Here is a 27379-nt window from a genome sequence, read left to right on the forward strand (position 1 = left end):
AGACTAATATAGTTGAGTCAGCTAGGTTAAAAGTTAATAAAGTGGAATTTTCATTGCATACAAATGAAGCTAATCCCCATAATGTACAGGTTGCTTTCAATGGTGCTGTTTACACTCATCTGTGCATTCATATTGATTCAGAAGGTGCAATCTTACCACATTGTAAACAAATTGCCCACAGCGCAGGGCTGCCTAATTTGCTGATGAAGTAGACCCTTTGCAAACAGGGTTGGCAGCCAATCCATGACTCCCTGATAGAATTGTAGCTAATACATTTCAAAATACAGCTTCACCTAACTTTCAAACTGGCCTTTTGTCACATAGATTTAAATTTAATTGCCATGGATATTGATATCGTTGTCTCCTGTGGCTTTCTCATCTTGCCCCTCTCGTCTTGCAAATGGTGACTCATGCCTGCGTCCATGGTCACAGGCAATCTTCTATGACTTTCCACAATGGCCTTCCTTTAGTATAAATGTGGACAGTATGTGCTGACCAGTTATTCCTTCATAGGCACTACAGCAAAGACCAATCCTGTGCTCATGTACACCGGTATTTCCAATAGAGATCATTGAAAGGCAATCAGGAGCAAGAGACCTTGCAGATATTTCTCTTTTCTTGCTCAAGATTGCCATGGTCAATTGTTGCCCGCTAACTAGTATCCTGACTGAAAGCAATGCACTCAGCAGAGACCATGGTTTGGAACTGAAACCTTTTCAGGGGCATGGCTATATGATGACACACCAGGCAGTATCTTTATCCACTGAGCTAACAGTGAACTAAACACTTTTTGTTGTTAAATGCAGAAAACTTTGTGTTATGTAATTTATCATATTATTAAATATTTTATCTGTATCTGTAAAAATATACTTGTGAATTTTGTTTTTTAAAAAAACATGATAAACTTTACCAAATAATTGTATTTCATGTTATTACATTCGTTTTCAGTCATATTATAATCACTATCTCCCAACGCATCCAAATAAAATTACCACAGGGTTTCTTCCTATCTCTCATCGTAACATTGGTGGTAAACCTGGAGAAACAGCATAAACAGCCATTTGTGCCCGGTCTCTGCCAACTGCTGCCGAAGTTACACCAGGAGGTTGGGAGAATCCCTGTGGAAATTCTACCTGTTTCTGTTCTTTCAAACAATTTTCAATTCATGCATAGTAGATTGACATTATGATACACGATTAAGGCAGTGGGTATTATTGGAGATGGCTAAGGAATTGGTAGAAAGAGAGAAATCAGCTGTTACAAGTTTGGGGAGCTGCATCTGATTGGGGTCAGGTACTGAGTGGAGTGTCACAAGGATCAGTGCTGAAGTGTTAATTGTATAGTATTTGACTATTTAATTGTATTCAGGTGATGGGCAATAAGTGGGGATTCATGTGAACTCCTATATATAGGAGCAGACTGAAACTGTGGTGGTGGTTAGGAATGGCATGTTTGTAATGTGTATCTCTGTAAATAAAAGTTGATAAAGTATGTAACTATTAGGCTCCAATTCTAATCTTTACTGCTTGCCTTTCTGGAATAGACCATTGGGTTGCTAAAGTTTCAGCTAAATAAATGATCTGGTTTCAGAAATGCAATATAAGGTGGTGGGAGGAAAGGGGACAGAGAGGTGGGCAGTCGAGTCTGAAAATTCAGCCACCAGGCACAATAGAACACAGTCAAATTTGTAAGTGCACTGAACTATGGGAGCTATATCTCAATGTAAATAAGTACAAATAATCACACATCAGAAGAAAAATATGAATAATGTGCTGAATCAATAGTTTTAAACAGGGAGAGAAGAAATGTTGGAGTGGCAGTAAACTGAACCAGGAGCAATTTGTCACTGCAATGTGCCTATGGCGATCAGAAAATTTAAGGGAGGGGTGTTGCAGAAAGTGCACAGTGCAGAATTTTCCATGTGTGGGCCTGGTTACTGGTCTGAAAATATTGCTTTTTAGGATTTGATTTTCTGACCTAAACACGATGTCATATCTAAAGACCACTTTTAAATACATATATTTGGTAACTTAATTTTTTTTGAAGTTGTGTTTAGTTGCTTTGGGAGTAAGTGTGAGCTATTACTTTGCAGGTATTGTCATTTACATTTGTTGTAGTCAGTGCATGGTGTTTTTTGGCACTTCATTTTAGCTTTTTTTTTTGCATTATGGAGAGTTCTATTCTCAATTCAAACACCCTCTGCTGGTAGGACGGACTAGAATTCCTCCAGCTTTCAGACAGCTTAAATTTGAAGAGGAGTTGCAGAAGAATGATCAGAGGGAGGTCTGTCAACACCTGAGGTAAGGTTGTATAGATCCACTGTTATCCAAGTATGATGATTCACAGATGTTGCCAGAGCTCCTAGGATATGTCGAGGAGATACTCCTTTAATAGCAATACTTTACTAGGGAGGCCTTTCTGCAGGATGAGATGGTGTCCTTGATGTATTATTTTCTTGTACAAACAGAAAAGTAATCTTGAGAGGCTGAGAATTGAAGGAACACATGCACGGAAGAAGACATGTGCACAGCCCGCATACCAGCCTGGGTGCCAGTAAGTGATCACACATAATGCAGGCAGGTTTTTTTACAATTACTTACGGCTTTACACACTGGGAAGACGTAAGAATGACAAGACTTTCAATTGCACATTGCATCTTGAATGTGCGCCTACTGATCTATGAATACTGATGAGATGCAACAAAGAAGTGCAGTTTTGTGGGACGGTTTTGCATGAGTAGGCTGTAAAATGTGGAATAGTTTGACAGACAATACTTTGTGGCATAAGATATTGGGCCATGTACATAATGCCAGCATTGTCATGTAGCTTTACCTTGCGAAACTCTTTGAAGTAGGCTGTCTTGTTCTGGTTCTGTGGGCAGGGTACTTAGTGTTGAATTGAACCACTGCCTAGTGTCATCTCTGTAAAGGGTGCCATGCAATGCCAAGCAGGGCAGCCATCCTCTCAATCACCTCATGGAGCTACACATCCATTTTGACAGCCTTCAAACAGGGGTAATGTACTGTTCCTATTGTTTGATTTTGCCTGACATTTCTCAATCTCCCCTTTTCACCTAAGTCTTAGTAAAGGCTGACACATACTTAAAATTCAATAACATCTGCAATGTTCCTGATCCATATTACTCTTCATTGATTACTGCTGGAAATGCATGTGTGTGGACAAGATGATTGAATTTGTTTGTGATCCCCATCATGGTCAAATAGCTGTTGTTCAAAATTTGCCTAAATTACTGCTCTTCAAAAATAAATTAGTGTATAGTAAGTTGAGATGCCTCAATATGAAAGGCACTATGTACTTAATAATAAATAGTGATATTGGTAATGTTCACATGTGTGACCTTTCTCATTTTCTTCACCCAGGCCTTCGGTCACCTCCCCTAACTCCTCCCCGTCATTGCCCTGCATGGATTTTTCACCTTTGTGAAGCAGTTTAGAAGGTTTACCAAATTAAAAATGCTTATATAAAGGAAAGATGCTTTCCTACCATAATAAAGGGTAGGTAGTTAGTTTGATCTTAGAGTAGGTTAAAGGTTCGGCACAACATCGTGGGCCAAAGGGCCTGTACTGTGCTGTACTGTTCTATGTTCTATGCTGTCACCACAAAGGGATTGTATTGAAACAGGTTGCTGGCCTGCCTGCCTACTCAGCAGCAGAGATACGAATCCAGGTGGATTTAATTCAACATGTGGATAAATAACTCTGAAAAGCTAATTAAAAAATCTAACCAACTCAGCTTAATGGATCAGGATTAATACTAAATTCCTCCAGAGTGCAAGCCGGGTGTAATCTGATGCATGGAAATCTCTTTAACTGATATGGCGGTACCTCCATAAGGATGGTTTGTTGGTACTCTCTGAAAACATAATAAATAAGACAAGGCATGCTCAGAAATGTTTGATGATTTATATGGCACCATCTTAGGAGAACATTTCACCATGGACATAGCCTCATGCACAAATGCCATTTCATCCCATAGGTTCGCAAAAGGCATCTTATATTTTGCTGCACAGTAAGGCATATTTGTAGGTGGAGTGCAGCAGGGAGATGGATACCTGAAAAAGTCACACTTTTCTCTCTGTCCGTTCCTCCCTTTAACATGCTCACATTCTGTTTGTCTCCCCGGCCTTCAAATAAGTGCAGAGAAACTATAACCAGATATTTTAATAATAACTCATTGCAGCTAATAAAGATAAAGAGGTTGAAAGTGTCTGGGATTTTAATAAATGACCTGTGTCAGGAAATGCATGAGCTACAGAAAGGACATACTAGCAAAACACATGCACCTGGTGATTTTTCATTTTTCTTCGAGGTCAAGTTGCAGGTAAAAACATATTAATTATTTGGCTTTTTCAGTGTGACTCAGCTGTAATTTTCCTTACAGCTTGTTGAAATCTTCATGTGTTCTCGCTGTTAACTGTTTATGCCACTGAGGTAACTTTTTTGGTGCTTGTCAATTTGAAGCAGACTAAATGGAACACTTGCCCATTCCGAGCACCCACATTGTCAGCAGTAAGCACTCTCAGGTCAGTATAGATCAGGGAGAAGGTAAAGCTCTTTCAACTCTGTCCCAACAATGGCCCTTAAATGGTGCCATCAGATAAGTAGTGTCCAAACATGTAACCTATATGTCCACAGTTTTAATGAGCAAGACAAAATTGAGGGAGAAATCTTAACTCCAGGCCAAAAAGTAAACTAGTAAGCAGCCGGCCTGACCAGGTGCGGCAACAACAGACCCAGCCGATTTTAATGGTCAGACCTCATTGAAATATAATACAATATGATAGTACAGCCCAAAGGAGGCCATCTGGTCTGTGCTTGCTCTTTCGAAGAGCAATCCGGTTAGTCCCATTTCCCCATTCTTTCCTCATATCCCTACAATTATTTTCTCAGTAAGTATTTATCCAATTCCCTTCTAAGGCCTCCTATTGAATCTGTATCCACTACCCTATCAGGCAGTGCATTCCAAATGCTAACCACTCATTGTGTAGAATTTTTTTTCCACATGTTGCATCTGTTTTTTTTTTAACCAATCACCTGTGCCCGCTGGTTACGAACCCTAAGCTGCTGGAAACAGTTTCTCTTTACTTTATGTAAACTACATGATTTTAAACACCTCCATCAAATCTCCTCTTAGCCTTTCTTCTCTCAGGTGAACAACCCCAACTTCTCCAGCCTATCCACATAACTGTAATCCCTCATCCTTGGAACCATTCTAGTAAATATCTTCTGTACCCTCGCTAAAGCCTTCACATCCTTCCTAAGGTGTAGTGTCCAGAATTTAATGCAATATTCTAGCTGGGTTTATATAGGTTTAGAATAACTTCCTGGCTTTTGTACGCCATGCTTCTACTACTGGCTGACTTCCTGATGGAAGTGGCTGGGAAATTGGCAAGAAGCAGCTGCGCAGCCATTAAAATCGATCAGTTTGGCCCATAGTAACTGTGGGGACAGGGAAAACAGAGGTTCTGGGTGGTCAACTGTTTGGAAAGGGGGAAAGGGAGTCTGGATTCTGGGATACCTACAGCTTCCTTTTGGGGCCTGGAGGGGAGACACACACAGCAAGGTAAGTGTTAAAAGTTTAAAAACTTACCTGAGCTGCGATTCCGGGACATCAAGCAGGGAACTGAGTCTGCGCAGTGAGCATATGAGCGTCTCTATGACGTCATCACGCTCATGCTGTAGCTTCCAGCAGATTGGGAGTTGGAAGCTAAGTGAAGGGAACATTGCGGTGGTCGGGTCTGGCTGGGGTCGGGTTGGGCTCGGGGTGGAAAATGGAGGGACTCTGGCCAGGTTGGGCTCGGTTCCAATGTGGTTTCGTTGGGTTTGGGTCGGGTTTTATTTTGTGACTTGAGCAGGCCTTTACTGCAGGTCATCCTTGAGCAGGGCACAGATATGTGTCACCACTCTCTGTACATGCCCATTTGCCCCTGACACTGGTGCTCTGACATCCAATGACATGTCATGTGGGGCCTGTAGATGCACAGCAACCATAATGGTGGTCTCCCCTTGGGGGCTGCTGCTCACGACCGGGGGCCTCTACATGGATCACACCTGCCTGTTGATTTTGCCTCTGGCGCATACAGATCCTCAGGAGCAGAGGATCACAATGTAGAATAAGTCATACCTATTTCCATGTGATAAATAATGTTGAACCCTTCCTTTATTCAAAGGTTCCTAACAGGGCAGGGATTGGTGTTGATGGGTACATCAGCTGCTTTCCTGGATCAACTATGTGGTGTGCCATGCATTGCTCATTTTGGCCAACACTCAAAGTGGCACAGCATGACCACATCAAGATTCTACCAGCTAGGGGGAACTAGTAAATAAGGCCAGTAAGATTAAGAGGAAGAGCAGGCATGGAGATGTTGCTGAGCACAGCGGGACTGGTGGTCTGAAGTGCTTCAACGCTAGAAGTATAACAGGTAAGGCAGATGAACTTAGAGCTTGGATTAGTACTTGGAACTATGATGTTGTTGCTATTACAGAGACTTGGTTGAGGGAAGGACAGGATTGGCAGCTAAATGTTCTTGGATTTAGAAGCTTCAGGCGGGATAGAGGGGGATGTAAAAGGGGTGGGGGAGTTGCATTACTGGTTAAGGAGAATATCACAGCTGTACTGCGGGAGGACACCTCGGAGGGGCCATGTAGCGAGGCAATATGGGTGGAGCTCAGGAATAGGAAGGGTGCAGTCACGATGTTGGGGGTTTACTACAGGCCTCCCAGCAGCCAGCGGGAGGTAGAGGAGCAGATATGTAGACAGATTTTGAAAAGATGTAAAGGTAACAGGATTGTAGTGGTGGGTGATTTTAACTTCCCGTATATTGACTGGGACTCACTTAGTGCTAGGGGCTTGGATGGGGCAGAATTTGTAAGGAGCATCCAGGAGGGCTTCTTGAAACAATATGTAGATAGTCCAACTAGGGATGGGGCCGTACTGGACCTGGTATTGTGGAATGAGCCCGGGCAGGTAGTCGAAGTTTCAGCAGGGGAGCATTTCGGGAACAGTGACCATAATTCCATAAGTTTTAAGGTAATTGTGGATAAGGATAAGAGTAGTCCTCGGGTGAAGGTGCTAAATTGGGGGAAGGTTAATTATAACTATTCAGGAACTGAAGAATTTAGATTGGGGGTGGCTGTTTGAGGGTAAATCAACATCTGACATGTGGGAGTCTTTCAAACGTCAGTTGATTAGAATCCAGGACCAGCATGTTCCTGTGAGGATGAAGGATTAGTCTGGCAAGTTTCGGGAATCTTGGATAATGCAGGATATTATGAGCCGCGTCAAAAAGAAAAAAGGAAGCATTCATAAGAGTTGGAAGGCTGGGAACAGACGAAGCCCTTGAGGAATATAAAGACAGTAGGAAGGAACTTAAGCAAGGAGTCAGGAGGGCTAAAAGGGGTCATGAAAATTCATTGGCAAACAGGATTAAGGAAAATCCCAAGGCTTCTTATACGTATATAAAGAGCAAGAGGGTAACCTGGGAAAGGGTTGGGCCCACTCAAAAACAGAGGAGGGAATCGATGTGTGGAGCCAGAGGAAATGGGCGAGGTACTAAATGAGTACTTTGCATTAGTATTCACCAAAGAGAAGGACTTGGTGGATGATGAGTCTAGGGAAGGGAGTGGAGATAGTCTGGGTCATGTTATCAAAAAGGACGAGGTGTTGGGCGTCTTGCAAAGCATTAAGTCCCCAGGGCCTGATGGGATCTACCCCAGAATACTGAGGGAGGCAAGGGAAGAAATTGCTGGGGCCTTGACAGAAATCTTTGTATCCTCATTGGCTATAGGTGAGGTCCCAGAAGACTGGAGAATAGCCAATGTTGCTCCTTTGTTTAAGCAGGGTAGCAAGGATAATCCAGGAAATTATAGGCCGGTGAGCCTTACGTCAGTGGTAGGAAAATTATTGGAGAGGATTCTTCGGGACAGGATTTACTCCCATTTGGAAACGAATGAACTTATTAGCGAGAGGCAGCATTGTTTTGTGTCTCACTAACTTGATTGAGTTTTTTGAGGAAGTGACGAAGATGATTGATGAAGGAAGGGCAGTGGATGTTGTCTATATGGACTTCAGTAAAGCCTTTGACATGGTCCCTCATGGCAGACTGGTACAAAAGGTGAAGTCACGGGATCAGAGGTGAGCTGGCAAGATGGATACAGAACTGGCTCTGTCATAGAAGACAGAGGGTAGCAGTGGAAGGGTGCTTTTCTGAATGGAGCGCTGTGACTAGTGGTCCGCAGGGATCAGTGCTGGGACCTTTGCTGTTTGTAGTATATAAAAATGATTTAGAGGAAAATGTAGCTGGTCTGATCAGTAAGTTTGCGGACGACACAAAGGTTGGTGGAGTTGCGGATAGTGATGAGGATTGTCAGTTGATACAGCAGGATATAGATCGGTTGGAGACTTGGGCGGAGAAATGGCAGGTAGAGTTTAATCTGGACAAATGTGAAGTAATGCATTTTGGAAGATCTAATGTAGGTGGGAAGTACACAGTAAATGGCAGAACCCTTAGGAGTATTGACAGGCAGAGAGATCTGGGCGTATAGGTCCACAGGTCACTGAAAGTGGCAATGCAGGCGGATAAGGTAGTCAAGAAGGCATACGGCATGCTTGCCTTCATCGGTCAGGGCATAGAGTATAAAAATTGGCGAGTCATGCTGCAGCTGTACAGAACTTTAGTTCGGCCACACTCAGAATATTGCGTGCAATTCTGGTCGCTACACTACCAGAAGGACGTGGAGGCTTTGGAGAGGGTACAGAAGAGGTTTACCAGGATGTTGCCTGGTCTGGAGGGCATTAGCTATGAGGAGAGGTTGGATAAATTCGGATTGTTTTCACTGGAACGACGGAGGTGGAGGGGCGACATGATAGAGGTTTACAAAGTTATAAGCGGCATGGACAGAGTGGATAGTCAGAAGCTTTTTCCCAGGGTGGAAGAGTCAGTTACTAGGGGGCATAGGTTTAAGGTACGAGGGGCAAAGTTTAGAGGGGATGTGTGAGGCAAGTTCTTTACACAGAGGGTGGTGAGTGCCTGGAACTTGCTGCCGGGGGAGGTGGTGGAAGCAGGTACGATAGCAACGTTGAAGAGGCATCTTGACAAATACATGAATAGGATGGGAATAGAGGGATATGGGCCCCGGAAGTGCAGAATGTGTTAGTTTCGGCAGGCATCAAGATCGGCGCAGGCTTGGAGGGCTGCATGACCTGTTCCTGTGCTGTACTGTTCTTTGTTCTTTGTTCTGAATCGATTGCCCCCATCATCCATATAACCTTAATGCTCCTGCCCTTTCTGGCACCCTTCCCACACACAGGGTGCCTAGTGTGCCATTGCTCCTTCACAAACACAAGACATACACTGTTAACGGAGGTAGGGTACCTCCCTTCATGCCAGCAGAGCTTTCCCTTCAGTAATCCCAGACCCCTCCCTTTACTAATGCAGAGCAAGACCCCTGTAATGACCCCCTCCCTCCTCCCTTTATGAATGCAGAGTGGGACTCCTGCGTATCCCCCCTCCTCCCTTCCTGTATGCAGTGTGGGACCCCTGTGTATCCCCCCCCTCCCTCACCCCTTCCGTATGTAGAGTGGGACCCCTGTAATCTCCCTTCCCTCCTCCCTTTAAGAATGCAGAGTGAGACCCCTGTGTATCCCCCCTCCCTCCTCCCTTCCAGTATGCAGAGTGGGACCCCTGTGTATCCCCCCCCCCTCCCTCCCTCCCTTCCAGTATGTAGAGTGGGACCCCTGTAATCTCCCTTCCCTCCTCCCTTTAAGAATGCAGAGTGAGACCCCTGTGTATCCCCCCTCCCTCCTCCCTTCCAGTGTGCAGAGTGGGACCCATGTAATCCTCCTTCCCTCCTCCCTTCCAGTATGCAGTGTGGGACCCCTGTAATCCCCCCTCCCTCCTCCCTTTATGAATGCAGAGTGAGACCCTTGAAAAGGAACCTACCTTCTGCCGCGAAACCTTCTGCCTCTGTAGACCAGCTGGCTTTTCAAATCGTGAATGGGACAGCACGTGACGGCCCCACGTTCAGCGAAAAGTCAGGAAGTGTCAATGGAGAGGCGACGGGCTGCATAATCTGCAGAGGTAAGTACCGTTTAACATATTGTAATTGGGGTGCTGCCGCCGTGCGATGGGGGGCCGCACTGAGTCCCCCTGCCATCGGTAATTTGCAGCAGGACATTCTCAACGTCGCGGCTTGAGGCAGGCCTCTCCCCACAGGATTTTACCAGCCCCACGGTATCGAGGGGGGGATCTCCAACACTACTCCACAAGCTCGATACAATTCAGGACAAAGCAGCCTGCTTAATCGGCAGCCCATCCACTACCTTAAACATTCACTCCCTCCACCACTGGTGCAGCAGGTCTGCATGTACCATCTACAAGATGCACTGTGACAATTTGCCAAGGCTCCTTCATCAGCACCTTCCAAACCCATGATGATTACCATCTGGAAGAGCAGGTGCATGGCAATACCACCACTTCTCATTTCCCCCTCCAAGTCGCACACCATCTTGGATTTGAAATATATTGCCTTTCCTTTATTATTACTGGGTCAAAATACTGGAACTCCCTCCCTAACAGCGCTGTGATAGGACCTACACCATGCGATTTGCTGAAGTTCAAGAAGGCGGCTCACCGCCAGCTTCTCAAGGGCAATTAGAGATGGGCAATAAATATCGTCCTTGCCAGTGATGCCCACATCCCGTGAATAAATAAATAAATAAAAAGAAGTACAAAAACACAGTCATAAGAATTAAAACCTTGTTACATTTTAAATCTGCTTTGGGTAATTTTATAGAGCTGTGGTAAAACTGAATTCCCATAAAACTCTATTAGTGTATGCTCGTCCAACACACCGTGTGCATCTCATTAAATTACGAGGCTAGGTTCACGATGCCAAATCTCAATAAAAACATAGTCCACAACATAAAAAGGTTGGTGGCATAGCTCCTGGGAATCAAAGGATGATATTAACTCTTGGCCCTTACATCTCCTCACTCAGGAGAATACACGTGTTCGAACAGATTTCTTACTCCAGATGGTTAGGCTGAATTTTAACCAAGGTCTCTCAGCTGAAAGCATTATTTTGTAATCCTCTATGCCAAAAATTAAGTAAGTAATTATGTTTAAGTAAATTTAAAGGAGAAAAGTTCGAAGAAAAAAAATACAGAAGTTCACAGCCTACTAGCAGAAACAATCGAGTGCAATTTGAAAAGAAGTTCCAGGGCTGACTGCCACCCAAGTCTGCCCACCTTACTTGAAGATTTCTCATGTGGTGAATTGTTCCAGTAACACTTTTTGCTACTAAATAAAGGTTTTGGTCAAAAGTCCAGCACCTTAGACCACTTCAGTATCCTACGGCAACTTCGTTGCACATCCTACATGCCAATTATGGAGTGGTGTTGGCAGTACTTTGGAAAGGTTTTCTGGCCCAAAGTATTCCAATAAAATGGCCAGAATTCTCTTTCATGATACTATTTAATTCTGGATGGAATCCAAGTGGAAAAATGGAAAGGGAGAGCTATCACCACTCTCCCTCCTCCATTATAACTGCTCCCTGTCCCCCAGCCTGGTTTCCACAGGGGGATTTCTTTCCTAGCTTGGGTTGCTATTGACTACTCCTCGCATCAGAAGTAATGTTGGGAACAGGAACTTCCTTGAACTGCCACATGGAAACTGGCACCCCTGGCTCCCCTTCACCCCCATGGAGGGAAACAGTTGTGAGGTGGCCGTATTTTCTGCCAGGTTGGTCTTGATGACTTGCTTGTGGAGGCCTCAGTCTCTCAGGAGGCCTATAAAACTGCAGCTCTTATCAGTTCTCTGGTATTTCTGCTCCTTTAACTTACTTCCTGCCTCTATGGGTACTATTGCTGGACTGCCAGCATTTCCCTCTTCAGAATATTGCCAGGAGCTCACCCTGCATATTTGATGAGCCATGACACAGAGGAATATAGGTCCCAGTTCAAGTTAAAGTGGAGGGATGGATGGAAACTCTGCCCTGCTGGAACTCTGATCTGAAGAGGAAAATCTCAGATCATGTCTTGTTTCACCTTTTCCCTTTCCCCAAATACTGCTGTAGAAAAGTCTAGCAGCTCAGACAATTCCTCCTTCCTGTGGCAATTTGGAAAAGCCCGGTAGGTCAAACCATTTCACTAAGACTGCAACATACTGATCCAGAGTATTAAGCCATCATATTGGTACTTGAGATTATTCTACTGTTTGAACTGGGGGAAGGCATGGGGCTGCATTTTACATGATGGAAATTAATAGTACATATATCAGATTGACCCCATTTAAGCTTACCTCTCAGTCCATATAATGACATTCTTGTGCCATTTAACATTTCTCCCTTTGATGAATGTTGCCCAGATAATCACATTGTAATTACATCAGTTATATTTCATCCTTATTCCATGGAATGACAAGAAAGGAACACTTCTCATTCCACATCCCCTCGCCCTTGATCTGGTTTTGATTTTGGATTTTCTCACGGAATAGTTGTTTTGTATCTGTATGTCAGTTGTTCCAGGTCACCTTCTTAAGTTCTCACAAGGAAGTTAAGGTGCAAAGTAATGTCAAGTTTTCCATGTCAGAACAAAGTTTGTAAATTCCAAGCTTTGAGAAAAGAGATGAGTGACAAACATTTCAAAGCAACTTCATTATCAAAACAAAGAACTAAATTTTTTTGCAGAGCAGTTATCACAGCAGAAAAGTTGTTTTTAGAAAAGTTGTTTGCACATTAATGTTTAAAATTGAGTACATGGCTAGACAGCTTTGGAACTTTGTCTGTCTCTGTTCTGTGATAAGTTTTATAAATTTTTGAGAGGACAATGGATAAAATATCAGAGAAATAGGCGGTGCTGCTTTAGTGTGAAAGGAAACTGACGTCCCTCTCACCTGACAAGGGTTATACAGTTCTGAAGGAGAGAGAGAAAGAAAAAGAAATGGAAAGGCTTGAAATTAGCTAGCACCTTACATTTTTCAACATCTTGTGCTGAACAAAATGGATTACACTCGAGTGCAATGATTTGTTATGCACGTAAATGTAGAAGCCCTTTTGCACACAGCAAAGTCGCACAAATCACAATGGGGTGAATGGTCAGTTAATCTGTTTAGGTGGTGTTGATTGAGGAACACAGGTAATTTCCCCATTCACCTTTAAATAATTACATGGAATCTTCCATGTCTACTTGAGCCACCTAAACAGGTAAGGAAGGCTTTCATTTAACATTTCAACTGAAGGAGGATATCTCTAACAATGCTTTCTGGAGTATGCTATATCATATATTTACGACCCGGAATGGAGGGTGGGTTAATGCTTAGACAGCTGCTTCCAGCAGTACGGTCTGTTGATAAATTTAGAACATATGCAGCAGGCTGACTTGTATTGGTTTTTTCTTGGAATCACAGTTGTGGCCTTTGGGGTTTGATATAATCATCTTACCAAAATGTGGCTGCATTAAAACCTCCAAGGCCTTGTTTACGTGACAGACTATTCTGAGATAGATACAGTGAAGGCCTTGAAGTTTCTAGGCCCAGGCAGGTGCAAATTCAGATTTCCTCCAGGACTTTGTGTTTTATGCCAATAAATTGCACCAGCAATTGGGCAGTGCTTCTTGCATCTGAGCTTCATCCTTTGTACAGATGTCATCAAAAGAGATAAGACAGGCTGCATGATATCAATCAGATTTCTTATGAGTTCTGCCTCACCTGCTCCCAATGTTAACTACATTCATTTGATATTTATCATCTCTGGTCAGAATGGTCAGCTGTTCCACATAGTTGCAAAGTGCCACTTCAGAAATGCTGGCCTCCAGCAAAAGCATAACCACAGTTATGCTATGAATGGACCAAGTGTCTTCCCCCATGAACTCGATCCTGGGATTTGGAACAAGGTCAGGCCATTATTTACTTCTGCTGGTGGTGTGAGGCTGGATGAATTTCAGGTCCAAAGTTGCCAGCATAAAACGTTTTCCTAATTTTACACATTAGTGCAGTGGTGGAGTGGATCGATGTACCAATACGCTGTGTCACAGAATGGCAGGACAAGTTAACAAAGCACTTAATGAAGACTTTGGATCCTGAGCTTCATAAATAGAGTACAAAATCCAGGAGGTTATGCACACCCTAGTTTGGCCCCAGCTGGAATATTATGCCCAATTTTGGACAACACACTCTGGGCAGGATGTGAAAGCTTTGAAGAGAGTACAGAAGAGATTTACTAGAATGACTCCAGGAATGAGGGATTCCTGTTACATGGATAGATTAGAGAAGCCGGGGTTTATCTTCTTAGAACAGTGAAGGCTAAGAGGAGATTTGTCCTAGAAGGGTCTAAGAGCATTCATACTGGATTTGATTGTTTTGTTGCATTTTCAGCATCAGAGGAATTTCAGGCCCTCAGTTTTCTATATAGTGAGTTCCCACTCTCATCTGTGCTGTTAGAGGAACACATTGAAGTATAGTTCCATATATTTTACCATTGAGAGAGGAAGCTATGCACTGATTGACTTGCTCAAAGGTGGCAGTTTCAAGGCAGACATTGCCTGACCATTGTTATCACCCAGGAAAGCCTGTGAAATTTCAGAGTGTTGGTGACTTGCTCACTTGTTAACAAGCAGAATATGTCAGTTCATCATTAGGTATGATGGGCTGAATGGCCGCCTTCTGTGCTGTAGCATTCTATAAAATGCAAATCCACATATTCCAGTTTTCAGTTCAAATAGTGTTAACATATTGCCAGTGAGATAAAAACACAACTGAGGCAATAATTAAGGAAGACTCTAATTAATTTAATCATATTTCTTACCTTCAGCTGCTTCCTTGTAGTAAAATCCTTTCTAATCTGGCTTGAGCCTACCAGTTATTGCTTTTGGCCTCTACCTTGATGTTCTTGGAAGATGCTTATATTTCATAGCCTTCTGTTTCATTTTTGCTGAAAATTGAATCTCACATGCCAGTATCCTTTGTATTTGTTATATTGTTTATAAAGTCATAAGTGATGCACTTGTTCTTATCAATATGTACCCAACTTCTAACACTTTGAAGTTAAGCTTTCCGGTTAACTTTGTGAGTTTCCAGCCCAGATTAAAGCTGAGCAGCGCAGATCAGAATGGTTTCACTTCAGTACCCTGTCCGATCTCAGGTGCAGTGGTATAGCATGGAACATCCATCCCTGGGTTAATGAATGCAATTATCAGCCAGTGCTCTCACTCCTAATCTCTATAACTGGGGGGGATTTTTATCCTAGCAGCAGGAATCATGACATCTGGAGAAAGTGATGCCGAGATCCCCGCGTCGCCTCATCCCCATCAGGCACTTAGATTGACAGCAGCAGGCCTTCCACAGGACCAAGGACCCTGTCACCGGACGTCCCGCCCTTGGAGAGCTGCCAAACAATCAGAGACCGGCAGCTACAGCGCCACCGCAGAGGCAGTGGCAGCTGCTGGAGGAGCATCTACCAGGGGCCAAGGAGCATTGCTGGACCCAGGCCTCAGGTAGGTCAGGGCAGGAGGGGTCTTGCCAGGTAGGGGTCGTAGGAAACTGGAGGAGGGGTGTCGGAAGCAAGTGCAGGGAGGTGGCTCTCAGCAGGCCCCCTCTTCCTGACGCTGAGTCCCTTGTTCAGGCACTAACTGCTTTCAAACAAGAGCCCCCCACCCGGAGCCTGGAAGCAGCCCAGGTGGTTTTCCGTGCCGTGCTTCTTCTGCGCTGACAGGGCCGCCCTCCACATGGCTAATTGTGGCTGTGGTGGGAAGAGTCCCTTAATTAGGAATTAATTGCCCAGTTAGGAGTCTCAATTGGCAGCGGAGTGGGAAGGATGTTCACAGACCTTCCCACCCAGGACTAAATTTTGGCGGAGGCAGGATGGTGGCAGGAACCTGTGTGGGCTGCTTCCCGGCTTCAGGCGGGGTAGTTGGAGGGTGGCAGGACCCTTGTTTAAAGGCACTTCCTGCCTGAACGAGGGACCCGGCATCTAGAAGTGGGGGCCTGCTGAGAGCCACCAACCTGCATTTGCTTCCGACACCCCTCCAACCCTCCCCTTTGACCCCGACCCTGCAAGACCCCTCCCAGCCTGACTTACCTGAGGCCAGGTTCCAGTGATGCTCCATGGCCTCTGGCAGGTGCTCCTCCTGCAGCAGCCACCGCCTCCATGGTGGAGCTGCAGCTTCCAGTCTCTGATTGGCCAGCAGCTCTCCAAGGGAGGGACTTCCGACGACAGGGTGCTTGATCCTGTGGCAGACCTGCCGCTGTTGACTTAAGTGCCTGATGGGCACTAGAGTCGGCAGGCCTTCTGGAGAAGAGGCAATGTCGGGATCTCGGCATCGCGGGGGAGAGCATAAAACTCCCCACCTGGTGTCAAATATGCATGTTTAGAAGTCAGCATAGGACAGAATTCAGAATTGGGTCATGCCCTCCAAGATCAGGTAGCTGTTAACACTCATTGGCGGGGATTTAATGTAGGCAATGGGGTCTTGGCCACTGGCTGAAGAGCCAGTGAGAGCCCCGCATCATCATCTTTGGGGAAGGCCTGCCGCATTACGTGCCAATTAGGCAATTAAGTGGACAGCAGCGGGCCTTACCCAGGATTAAAGACCTGTGACAAAAGTCCCGCCTGCTGAGAGCTGCTGGCCAATCAGAGGCCAGCAGCTCTTTTACTGAGCAATTCCACTGTAGAGGTGGTGGCAGCTGCTGGTAGTGCACCCGCCCGAGGTCCAGGATCATCAAGGGACCCAAGCCACAGGTGTGTCATGGCAGGAGGGGTTTTGCAGGGTTGAGGTCGAGGGGGAGGGAGATGGAGGGGGTTGAGGGATTAACCACCTTGCTCTTCTTTGAGATAGTGCCATGGGATCCTTTAACTTCATACGAACAAGCTGACGGGGCCTTGGCACATCTCATCCAAAAGACGACACCTCCAACAGAGCAGCGCTCCCTAAGTACTCTACTGGAGTGGCAGCCTTGATTTTTGCTACTTAATAGGCTTGCCAGCAAAGTTAAAGTCCATGGACTAAAAGGGACGGTGGCAGCATGGATGCAAAGTTTGCTCAGTGACAGGAAACAGTAGTGGTGAACGGTTGTTTTTCAGACTGGAGGAAGGTATATAGTGGGGGTCCCCAGAGGTCAATACTGGGATCACTGCTTTTCTTGATATATATTAATGACCTAGACTTCTAGACATGGGTGTACATGGCACAATTTCAAAATTTTCAGATGACACAAAACTTGGAAGTATTGTGTCACAAAAGCGTGCTATGCCAAATGATGATTTTTTGATTCCACTGGCTGGAAACCTGAATTAAATTTTTAAAAAAGAATAAAAGGGACAGATAAAAGGTGACTGCTAACAGCTACAATGGCCACCACAATTTGCATCAAAATACATTGCATTCCAATGCATCGAGGTGGAGACGTAGTACCTGCTCAGTCCCCAGCCAGAACAATGACTGGGGAATTTTGAGTGAACTACCTGTCCTGTAAAAGATGTAAAAGGCAATCACTTGGGACATTACACTGTTGGAGATGCACCACTCAAACCTAATCACTTGATCAATTGGACCTTGGTTGAGAGAAGGGAATTCCTAGACATGAACTGAGTTAAGTTGTGAGAGGAAATACACACTGAGTGATGGTATGTGACAGGCCCCACCATCTATGTGTTTAAGCTGTTTTTTCTGTCTCTGCAGAGAAGACAAGAAACTTGACATGGACCAGAGAAGACCTTAAGTGGGGTCTCTCTCTCTCTCTCTCCAGTCCACCTTGCAAGTTTCGAACCCTGCCTGCTGGCTGTAACCACCTATGCCTATCACTGCTGCAGACAGAGACCCCATGAAAGAAACCATGTGTATCATTGTCTCTAGGAAAATCCCAAATCAGCTGGCCACATCTGCAGGCCAGAAGCCTCAGGACCATCAAGTTCATCTGGAAGGCAATTGAGTCACCGAACTCCACAGACTGTATACCCCTTTTTATTGCCCTGGACTCTAATCCAATCAATCTATCGTGTGTGCGTGCATGCGTGCGCGTAAGTTGGAGCGTAGTTTATTATTTTACTTAGCTTGGTTTAAGTCCAATAAAGCTAATCTCTTTCTTTGTTAAACTCAAGAAACCCTGTCCGATTGGTTCTTTTATGATCATAGCACGTAAATAGTTAAACACTCACTGAATTGGCAAATATATCCACTTTAAAAAAGAAGCAAACTCTGTTGTGGTCAAACAAGGAGAGGGGCAAGAGGGAAGACCTTAAATCTTTCTTTACCCGATTGTAACAAGTGTGAACTGTAAGGAGGATAATAGACTTCAACAGGACATAGACAGGCTGGTGTAATGAATGGACACATGGCAGATAAAATTTAATCCAGAGAACTGTGAAGTGACAAATTTTGATAGGAAGATCGAGGAGAGGCAATACAAAATAAAGGGGACAATTCTAAAGGGCATGCAGGAACAGCGAGTCAATGAAGATGGCAAGGAAAATTGAGAAAGCAGTTAAAAAGACATATGGGATCCTGGGCTTTATAAATAGAGGCATAGAGTACAAAAGCATAGAAATTATGATGAACCTTCATAAAACACTAGTTCAGCCTCAACTAGAGTATTGTGTCCAATTCTAGGCACCACATTTTAGGAAGGATGTGAAGGCTGCAGAGAGGGTGTAGAAAAAATTCATGAGAATGGTTCCAGGGATGAGGGACTTCAGTTACTTGGATAGATTGGAGAAGCTGGGATTGTTCTCTTTAGAGAAGAGACGGTTGAGAGGAGATTTGATAGGAGTGTTCAAAATCATGAAGGTCTACATGGAGTAGATAGAGGGAAACTGTACCTATTGGCGGAAGAGTTGAGAACCAGAGGACACTGTCTTAAGGAACCAAAGGCGACATGAGGAAAAACTTTTTCACACATTGAGTGAGTTAGGATCTGGAATGCAGTGCCTGAGAGTGTGGTGGAGGCAGATTCAGTCATGGCTTTCAATAGGGAATTGGATAAGCACCCAACGATAAAACATTTTCAGGGATATGGGGAACGAGCAGGGGAATGAGACTAACTGGGTTGCTCTTGCAGAGAGCTGGATATGATATGATGAGCCAAATGGTCTCCTTCTGTCCTGTAACCATTCTATGATTCCATCCAATCAATTTTCTTTCAAATTATGGTGTGCCTTTCCTATTTTTTATTTTGCAATGCAAGGAAACATATCCAGTTAAAGCGTGAAATATGTTTACCCTTTAATGGACACTATGGGCTAGAAATTGAATTGTGACGATTTGGGTGCAATCTCGGTACAGTGCACACTGAACGCACCTAAGAAGGGTGGTGGCAGGATCACAGGAAATTAGTCTACCAGCCTCATTTCCTTCTTACCTACAACCTTCAGGCACCTGTCATTGCATTAGATGCAGCTGCTCGGTCCCAGAAGTTACGGAGCCAATCTGGCTGAGCCACCAGCCAAGATAGGGAAGTCCTGGGTGGGTGGGGAAGGGAAGGAATTAGGATTGGTAGCAACGGCCTGTGAATTCAATGTGGGGCTAGGTGGAATGCTCCTGCTCCACAATAAGGTAAGTAAAAAAAACTTAATGTTTACCTTTTCAGTGACAGCCCCAGCAATCCCTTGAAGAATTGTTGGTTTGGGTGCCATGTTCCTGAGAATATTGATCGTAGCATGCATGGCTCATGCTGTGGTCAGTTGTGAACAAATTCACCCCTGTTTGTGGCTTCCTATTTGTATATGCAAAGGGACTAAATCTGGGACAACAATGCTGAAGCCTTTATCAATATCATGGGCATAATGAGCATGCCTGCCACACTGGGCCCTTGGGCGCCTGTTTTATACCTGTAAAATGGGTGCAGCACAATCCAATTTGTAGGTCTAGGATGTTTGTTTCTGGGGCAGGAGCAGAATGTTAAGTCCTGCTGACATATTTGTATAAATGCAGCTAATTGACTCTCCGTCCAGCAGCAGGAACTAAAGAACTATCTTGAACAGATGTGCTATATATTCCCAACACCAAGCTAATTAGTAACAAAGAGCTATGGTTCAGAGTATAAGCCAGAATTCATTTCACAGCTGGTCAAAAGAAAGACTAGCTGCTGATTATGACAGACATTTGAGTGGGAAGAAAGAAGCCCATTAAGGGAAAGCAAGAGGACAAACACCCACAAACTTCACAGGCCCCATCGCCACGAAGAACCTAGATTCTGACCAAATACTCAAAATTTCCTTTAACATCTGGAGCCCCATTTACACCTTTTCCTCATCCTAATTTGTACATTTTGACAGAAATTAGCATTCATGAAACAGGGAGGGACCAAGCTTTCACTGTTGTATCTGCTCACTAAATAAACAGTTTATTCAAAAAACAGGAAAATAAGATATGTTTTTAACTGACCATTAGAGGATCTCTCTGGTATTAGCAAGTTATTAGTATATTGTTTTCAATTGTTAAAACTAGGAGTGATTGCAGATCTTGGTCTGACTGAAGGTTTTATCTGAACTTGGACAGTTCTTCACAGTAAAGCCAAAAACCAAGATTAGGATAAAAGTCATTTTAATTAAGCAATATTTTTTCAGTGACAAAGTGGACAGCTGCCATTGAGCCAAACTTTTGTGCCGTATTTATATTGTGAATCACTTCACCAACTGATTCCTCATCTAAGCATCTGTATGTATACAAACTAGTGAATGCATATTGTTACGTTCGAGGCAGGAACAATGCACTGTTAATTCAGTCCCAGCACTACACAGGTCACAGCATATTATTAAAGTTTTTCCACCCAACCGGAAAGCAGCCAAATTAAACACTCTTGTAACCGCCAGAATAAAACAGACCAAACCAGGTATCTTTAGCCAACAACAAATTAACTATTTATTAAAACTAAATCTTAAACACTCTTAAGATAAACTCTATTCCTAAAGACCTTATAACTTCTTATTTTAACCTAACTCCCCCGTTCACACACATGCACTCATAAATCATGGTTAACTGGTTTCTTTTAAAAAATTATGTTTTAAAAATTAGCTGTTTCTTAAGAATAAATAAATAACTGGGTTATGAGTCTTTGTGGGTTACATTCCTGATGGGTGAAGTATCCTAATGTAAAAAAAAATTAGATGCCATTTGAAGTCTCCACACGGATTTGATGAAACGGTCTCTTAGTATATAGGCATTCGCCTGCAGCAGGTGTTAAACAGTTCTTTAAACAAGGAGTATAGCAATGGATCTGTCTCTAGATAACCTGTCTCTAGATGCAGAAATCAACAAGCGTATGGGAAAGGCTTCCACTGCTATGTCCAGACTGGCCAAGAGAGTGTGGGAAAATGGCGCACTGACACGGAACACAAAAGTCCGAGTGTATCAAGCCTGTGTCCTCAGTACCTTGCTCTATGGCAGCGAGGCCTGGACACCGTATGTCAGCCAAGAGCGACGTCTCAATTCATTCCATCTTCGCTGCCTCCGGAGAATACTTGGCATCAGGTGGCAGGACCGTATCTCTAACACAGAAGTTCTCGAGGTGGCCAACATCCCCAGCTTATACACACTACTGAGTCAGCGGCGCTTGAGATGGCTTGGCCATGTGAGCCGCATGGAAGATGGCAGGATCCCCAAAGACACATTGTACAGCGAGCTCGCCACTGGTATCAGACCCACCGGCCGTCCATGTCTCCGCTTTAAAGACATCTGCAAACACGACATGAAATCCTGTGACATTGATCACAAGTCGTGGGAGTCAGTTGCCAACGTCCGCCAGAGCTGGCGGGCAGCCATAAAGGCGGGGCTAAAGTGTGGCGAGTCGAAGAGACTTAGCAGTTGGCAGGAAAAAAGACAGAGGCGCAAGGGGAGAGCCAACTGTGTAACAGCCCCGACAAACACATTTTTCTGCAGCACCTGTGGAAGAGCCTGTCACTCTAGAATTGGCCTTTATAGCCACTCCAGGCGCTGCTCCACACACCACTGACCACCTCCAGGCGCTTACCCATTGTCTCTCGAGATAAGGAGGCCAAAGAGAATAGCAATGGATCCGCATGGATTTTAAAACCAACAGTCTCTCAGTCAAAACTTTACTGCCAATTCCAGAGAATACAATCAGTCAAGAGAGAGTCAATCTTGAAGCAAAGACTGTTAGATTGGAAGTAAAGAAAATTAATTTTGTTACCTCCAGCAATACAAATGGTCTCTTCTTTTCTCCTTAGGCAATTAACTTGGCCTGTAGCTCCTTGTAGAATTTCTGTTGAGAAATAGACAGCTCTTTTCTTCAGTCAGCACGCTTCTCTGGTGTCTCTCAAAACTTTTTTCAGCCGGTTTTTACACACAGTCAAATTGTTACAGTATACCATGTGACCTCTCTCTCCTGCTGTGGCCTAGGGACAGGTGCAACTGCTGGCACACTGTGCCTCTTAGTTTTTATTTTAAAGGCACACTTATTTTAAACAGAGTCTTAAAGGCACATACTGTTTTAATCCGAGGAGAAAATAAATACAGTTCTGTGGCAATATACATATCTGAAACTTAAAATCAACTTACATTTATATCGCATCTTTATTGTGGAAAACTGAACCAGTTTTGCTTCACAGAGTGTAATCAGAAAAACTTTGCCATGAAGCCAAACAAGAAGATATTAGTTTATATGGCTAGAGAAAGTTTCAGAGATAGGAAGGGGCGAGACCATGAACTGATTTAAATATAAGGATGAGAATATGGAGAGTGTTGCTTTGTTGGGGGACTACTACTTTCATACTTTCATCAGGAAGATAGAGTCAGCCTACCGGCACAAACTAGGTGCAGGGAGCGATCCCTTGGGACAATTTTCAAGTAATACTTTAGGTGCTAAAGAGCTTCTGAGGTGACCAAGATGGGACCTCAAACTGCAGCACCACTTTAGCCCATTTAGTGCAATACGCCATCTTAGTAAAGGAGTTAAAGTGAGTGCTCGGAATAGGCACCCGGGGGATAGTTTAGGGACTGATTGCCAGTTAAGTTGCATACTAGCATTCATTAAGGAAATTATTGTATTTTGGTGGATAGCATTTGTCCGAACACCCACTCCTAATAGTGACCTACTGATTGGGAGGAAACAAGACATTGCAGAGGATTTCGATCGCTACTTAAAAGGCAAAACACCTTTTACTATTGACTTGCTGCTGGAGGTTTGAAGTGAACTTTTGAAATAAATTGGGAGACTTGCTGAGAGCCTTTGTCAAGACTTCACTAACATTCTAGCAACATTTATTCCAGATATTCTCTGAGGACTGCACATTAAAGAGCAAGTGCTATGCTACTCTACCTTATTGGACACCTTATAGGAGTCACCAGGAGGAAGGGATTCTGACTAGGGGACCCCCTTGGTCTTCAGGGAGAATGAAAAGAGGACATGAGGTCAGGCAGTGCAGCAGTTGCTGCTGCCAGGAAGGGGAGGTCGACTCCTTTTGGCCCCTGCGGTACAGGACATCCCTCCTCCTCTGGAGCTTCTCCACAAGGAGCTCCAATACCATGTCTAAAAACTGGTGCACCCTCTCACAGTCCCTGAGCCATCCTGAAATGTGCCAGCCAGCATACTCTGCACCTTCCGTGGAAGTGACTGAGTAGATCACACATTTACTACTTCATGAAAGTTGCATCTATTCAGTGCTTGAGTGTTAAATCTGCAGGTGCCTGGTTTAGCAGCTGCAGACAGTTCAAATTATGGTAAATTAGCAATTAGGAACAAAATAACATGCTAAAATAACACCCTCAAACAGGTGTCTCTCATTAGCACAGCACCCATTTACTACCTATTTTCGCCCTTTCTCCAAAATATCCCTGTGTCAGAACAGGCAGGCCTGAGGGCTGAATGAGGTCAGGCCTAGGCAGAGTTGCCAACTTTGATTGGACATACTCCTGGAGGTTTCATCATATGAACTACCACTTCGCTGCCTAGTTAAACAAATCTTTCTCCCATTTACAATATTTTTATAACGAATAAAGCAAATGCGTTCAAAGAAAAATGAAAAAAAATGTTTTAATGCCTTTATAATTTTACCTCCGGTTTGCTCACAGCAGTGTCTGAGATATTAAGGAGGGAATAATTATAGGGAGGTGGAGCAGATGCAGGGGGAAGCTGAAAACGGTCAAAGAAAATGGCAGGGCTGCAATCGAAAGGATTGGGTAGGCAGGGGAGGCTGCCGATCGGGGCTGGGGGAGGCTGTAAACTTCCTCTGGGGCTGGGGAGAAAACCCCTGCTCCTCCTGGCCCACAAGGAGGAAACAGCTTCCTGCCTCCCTTTTACTGCTCGGTTTCCCAAGCCCTGGCAAAGTTGTGCAGCACCAGTTCATTTTATAATCAGGCTCCCAATTTCACTGTGGAAGTCCAATTTAAATATGTTAATTAATTGTCCCATCTCTTCATGGTGGGACACTCAGACACCCCAATATTCACCGCCATAAAAATAACTATGGCACACTTGTGCCGTGTTGAGGACGCATTGCCCATATTTAACTCAAGACCACCCCCCCCCGACCTTTTCTGCCCATCATGGGGGCAGGGGTTAATATTGATGCTCATGAATCAATGCAGAAGACTGGTGTGTATAAAATCATTTTGCAATTTGCATTAGCTTACTGCTTTGTTTCTTAATGAAATGATACAAACGCAGCAAAGGAAGAACTGCTCTTTTGCAACTGGCATGCAGCACCCTGCACTGATAAAATATGAACAGGTACCCTGGGAGAAAAGAGTCTCAAATTGAACCAAAAGCTTTGGCAATTCCATCCAGGAAGATGAGCAGCAGTTAGGCCAGCGTCACGCTCACTGCAGAACTTCACCCCTGACCCTGCTGAAATTTGCAGTGTCAGAGGCCAAGGTCTACAGTAGCTTCCTTGTGATATTTTGTGCCACCTCCAAGCACCCCAGCCTCACCAAAATGTTAGTGGTAGTTGGGTGACTCAATGGACAAGGCACTGGGTGACCCCAAGAATTAAATGAGCCCTTCTCTTAAAAAGGGGGTTACTTCAACTTCTCCTCATCCCCCTTAACAGAATTTGGGCACTTGATTTTTGGGGGTCCAGGTGCTTGGATTGCCCCACTTCCACCAGGATCAGGCTGATATGTTTGTTGAGACTAGGCCTATCTGTGTTGATTGCACAGCAGGTCTCAAATGCCATTTTTGAAGGTTTGTCAATCCTGTACTAAATTTGGGGCAGGAGATCTTGAGAATCACAACAGAAATTCTACCCACAAGTGTGAAAACAATAAAATGATTGTGATAGTTTGATAAATAGTAGAGCAATACAAAGCTGCCCATAGTTTAAATTGACAAATCTGATTCACCCCAATGCCAATTTTATGACAGGCCCTATCCACTGAAAATTGTTAGCTTGGTGACATCTAGTTACACTACATGGAGTATTTGTATATTTCATTTTTATTGTTTCACATGCCTTATACCGTCTTACATTTACAATTGCTATATGCTGGGCATTAGTTATTACTTAGACATGAAGATCTGCCCACCTTGTCTCTTTTCTTCGCTCAGACCCAATTTCTGTCCACCTTTTGTTTTAAAACATCTTATACAGTCGTTTGTGCTGCGACTGTGTCGGGCAGCATAGTGGTGTAGTGGTTAGCACCACAACCTCACAGCTCCAGCAACACAGGTTCAGTTCTGGGTGCTGCCTGTGTGGAGTTTGCAAGTTCTCCCTGTGACCGCGTGGGTTTCTGCTAGGTGCTCTGGTTTCCTCTCACAGCCAAAGACCTGCAGGTTGATAGATAAATTGGCCATTGTAAATTGCCCCTAGTGTAGGTAGGTGGTAGGAGAATGGTGAGGATGTGGTAGGGAATATGGGATGAATGTAGGATTAGCATAAATAGGTGGTTGTTGGTTGGCACAGACAGTTTTTAAATCATGTCTTTCCTTCTCACGGGTCCTTCAAATGTGACAAATGAGCTGGAGTAGGAGGAGACCAAGGAATCCCCAAAGGATGTTGTGCACTCTGAGAAAGCATCGTGCTTCCCCACCATCCTCCCTCACCAGATCACATTCAAACACCTCAGTGGGGCCTCCAATAGAGGTAGCTAGGTTGTCACTTGGTGAGGCACACATCACAATTGAGCAGAAGCAGATGTTGGTGATATGGACTGCAGTGGAGAGTTCCCATCGGAGGGTACAGGATGCTGCAAGCTCTGCACTGCTGAATGCAGATGAGGAGTCTCAAGAATCATCCACGAAGAGGGTTATTCTGGAGCAGCAAAAGAAGATGTATGAGGTTCTGACAGCACTTCCAGAGGCACTGGGCACTCTTGGAGAGACATTGGAGGAATCCGTCTCAAACGTGAGTGCCATGATTCTCAGGTGTTTGCCCTGATGTCAAACTCTATGGAAAGAGTGATCACATACATGGAGGTGAGAAGAGTCCAAGATAACAGAAATGACTTCCAAAATTTTAGAAATCACTTGTAAAGCAGTGAAAGCACACTCTCGGAAGAACTCCTTTGAGCACAAGCCTTTCACATAGGCAAGGAAACAGTTGTGCAATTTCAGTCTTCTAAAGGCTTTCTAACCTGTCACTTTCACAGACCAATGAATCACTGCTATGCTCTCAACTTGTTGACTGAGCGAGTTTCACACAGCTAAGGGAAACCCATGCGCTAGCTATTAGTGCCAGAACATAGGGTTAAAGTTTGAATTAATTGCCTCTTAGCATATTTCAATTAGAAACCTAACATCTCCATGGTGGTTTCCCACACGTTTCCAAAACATGCCCCGATAAGAACCAGAAGTGAAAGGGATGAAGTCAGGTTTCTGATACGCCGGCATTATTTTGGGGATCTAATCCTCTGCCTGACCGGAACTGACGCCATCACCCCCACTCCCCCATCAACCCTAACCACTGACCCCCGGCCCTTACTTTCCAAGAAACTATGTGGCCTCCTTATTTTTTCTACCAAAATGCTCCAGCTCACACTTATCTATACTGAAATTCACTTGCCAGTTACACATTCTGCAAGTTTATCAATGGCTTCTTACATTTTTGCAACAAAAATTAGTTTTACCATTGGTAAAATATTTCATCCCAGAAATACAACTGTGTTGTGAACATTTGTTTTGGCACTACAAAGCCACTCAAGGACTTAACTAAGGAGCAATGCAAGAGGTGCCTCCAATTTACCAAGGAGACTGTCACCGAGCTATGTCACCTGCTCCAGTCACAACTACAGCCTCAAACCAGGGCATGGGCAGCACTGCCTGTGGCTTTAAAGGTGATCTTTACACTAAACTTTTATAGCACAGGTTCCTTTCAGGCTGCAACAGGTGATATCAGCAACAACTCACAGGTCACAGTGTACAGATGTATTAGAACATCACTGAGGCTCTTTACACCGCAAGAATCACTTACATCAC

The sequence above is a fragment of the Heterodontus francisci genome, chromosome 1 (assembly GCF_036365525.1).
Source record: "Heterodontus francisci isolate sHetFra1 chromosome 1, sHetFra1.hap1, whole genome shotgun sequence".
Classification (NCBI taxonomy): Eukaryota; Metazoa; Chordata; class Chondrichthyes; order Heterodontiformes; family Heterodontidae; genus Heterodontus; species Heterodontus francisci.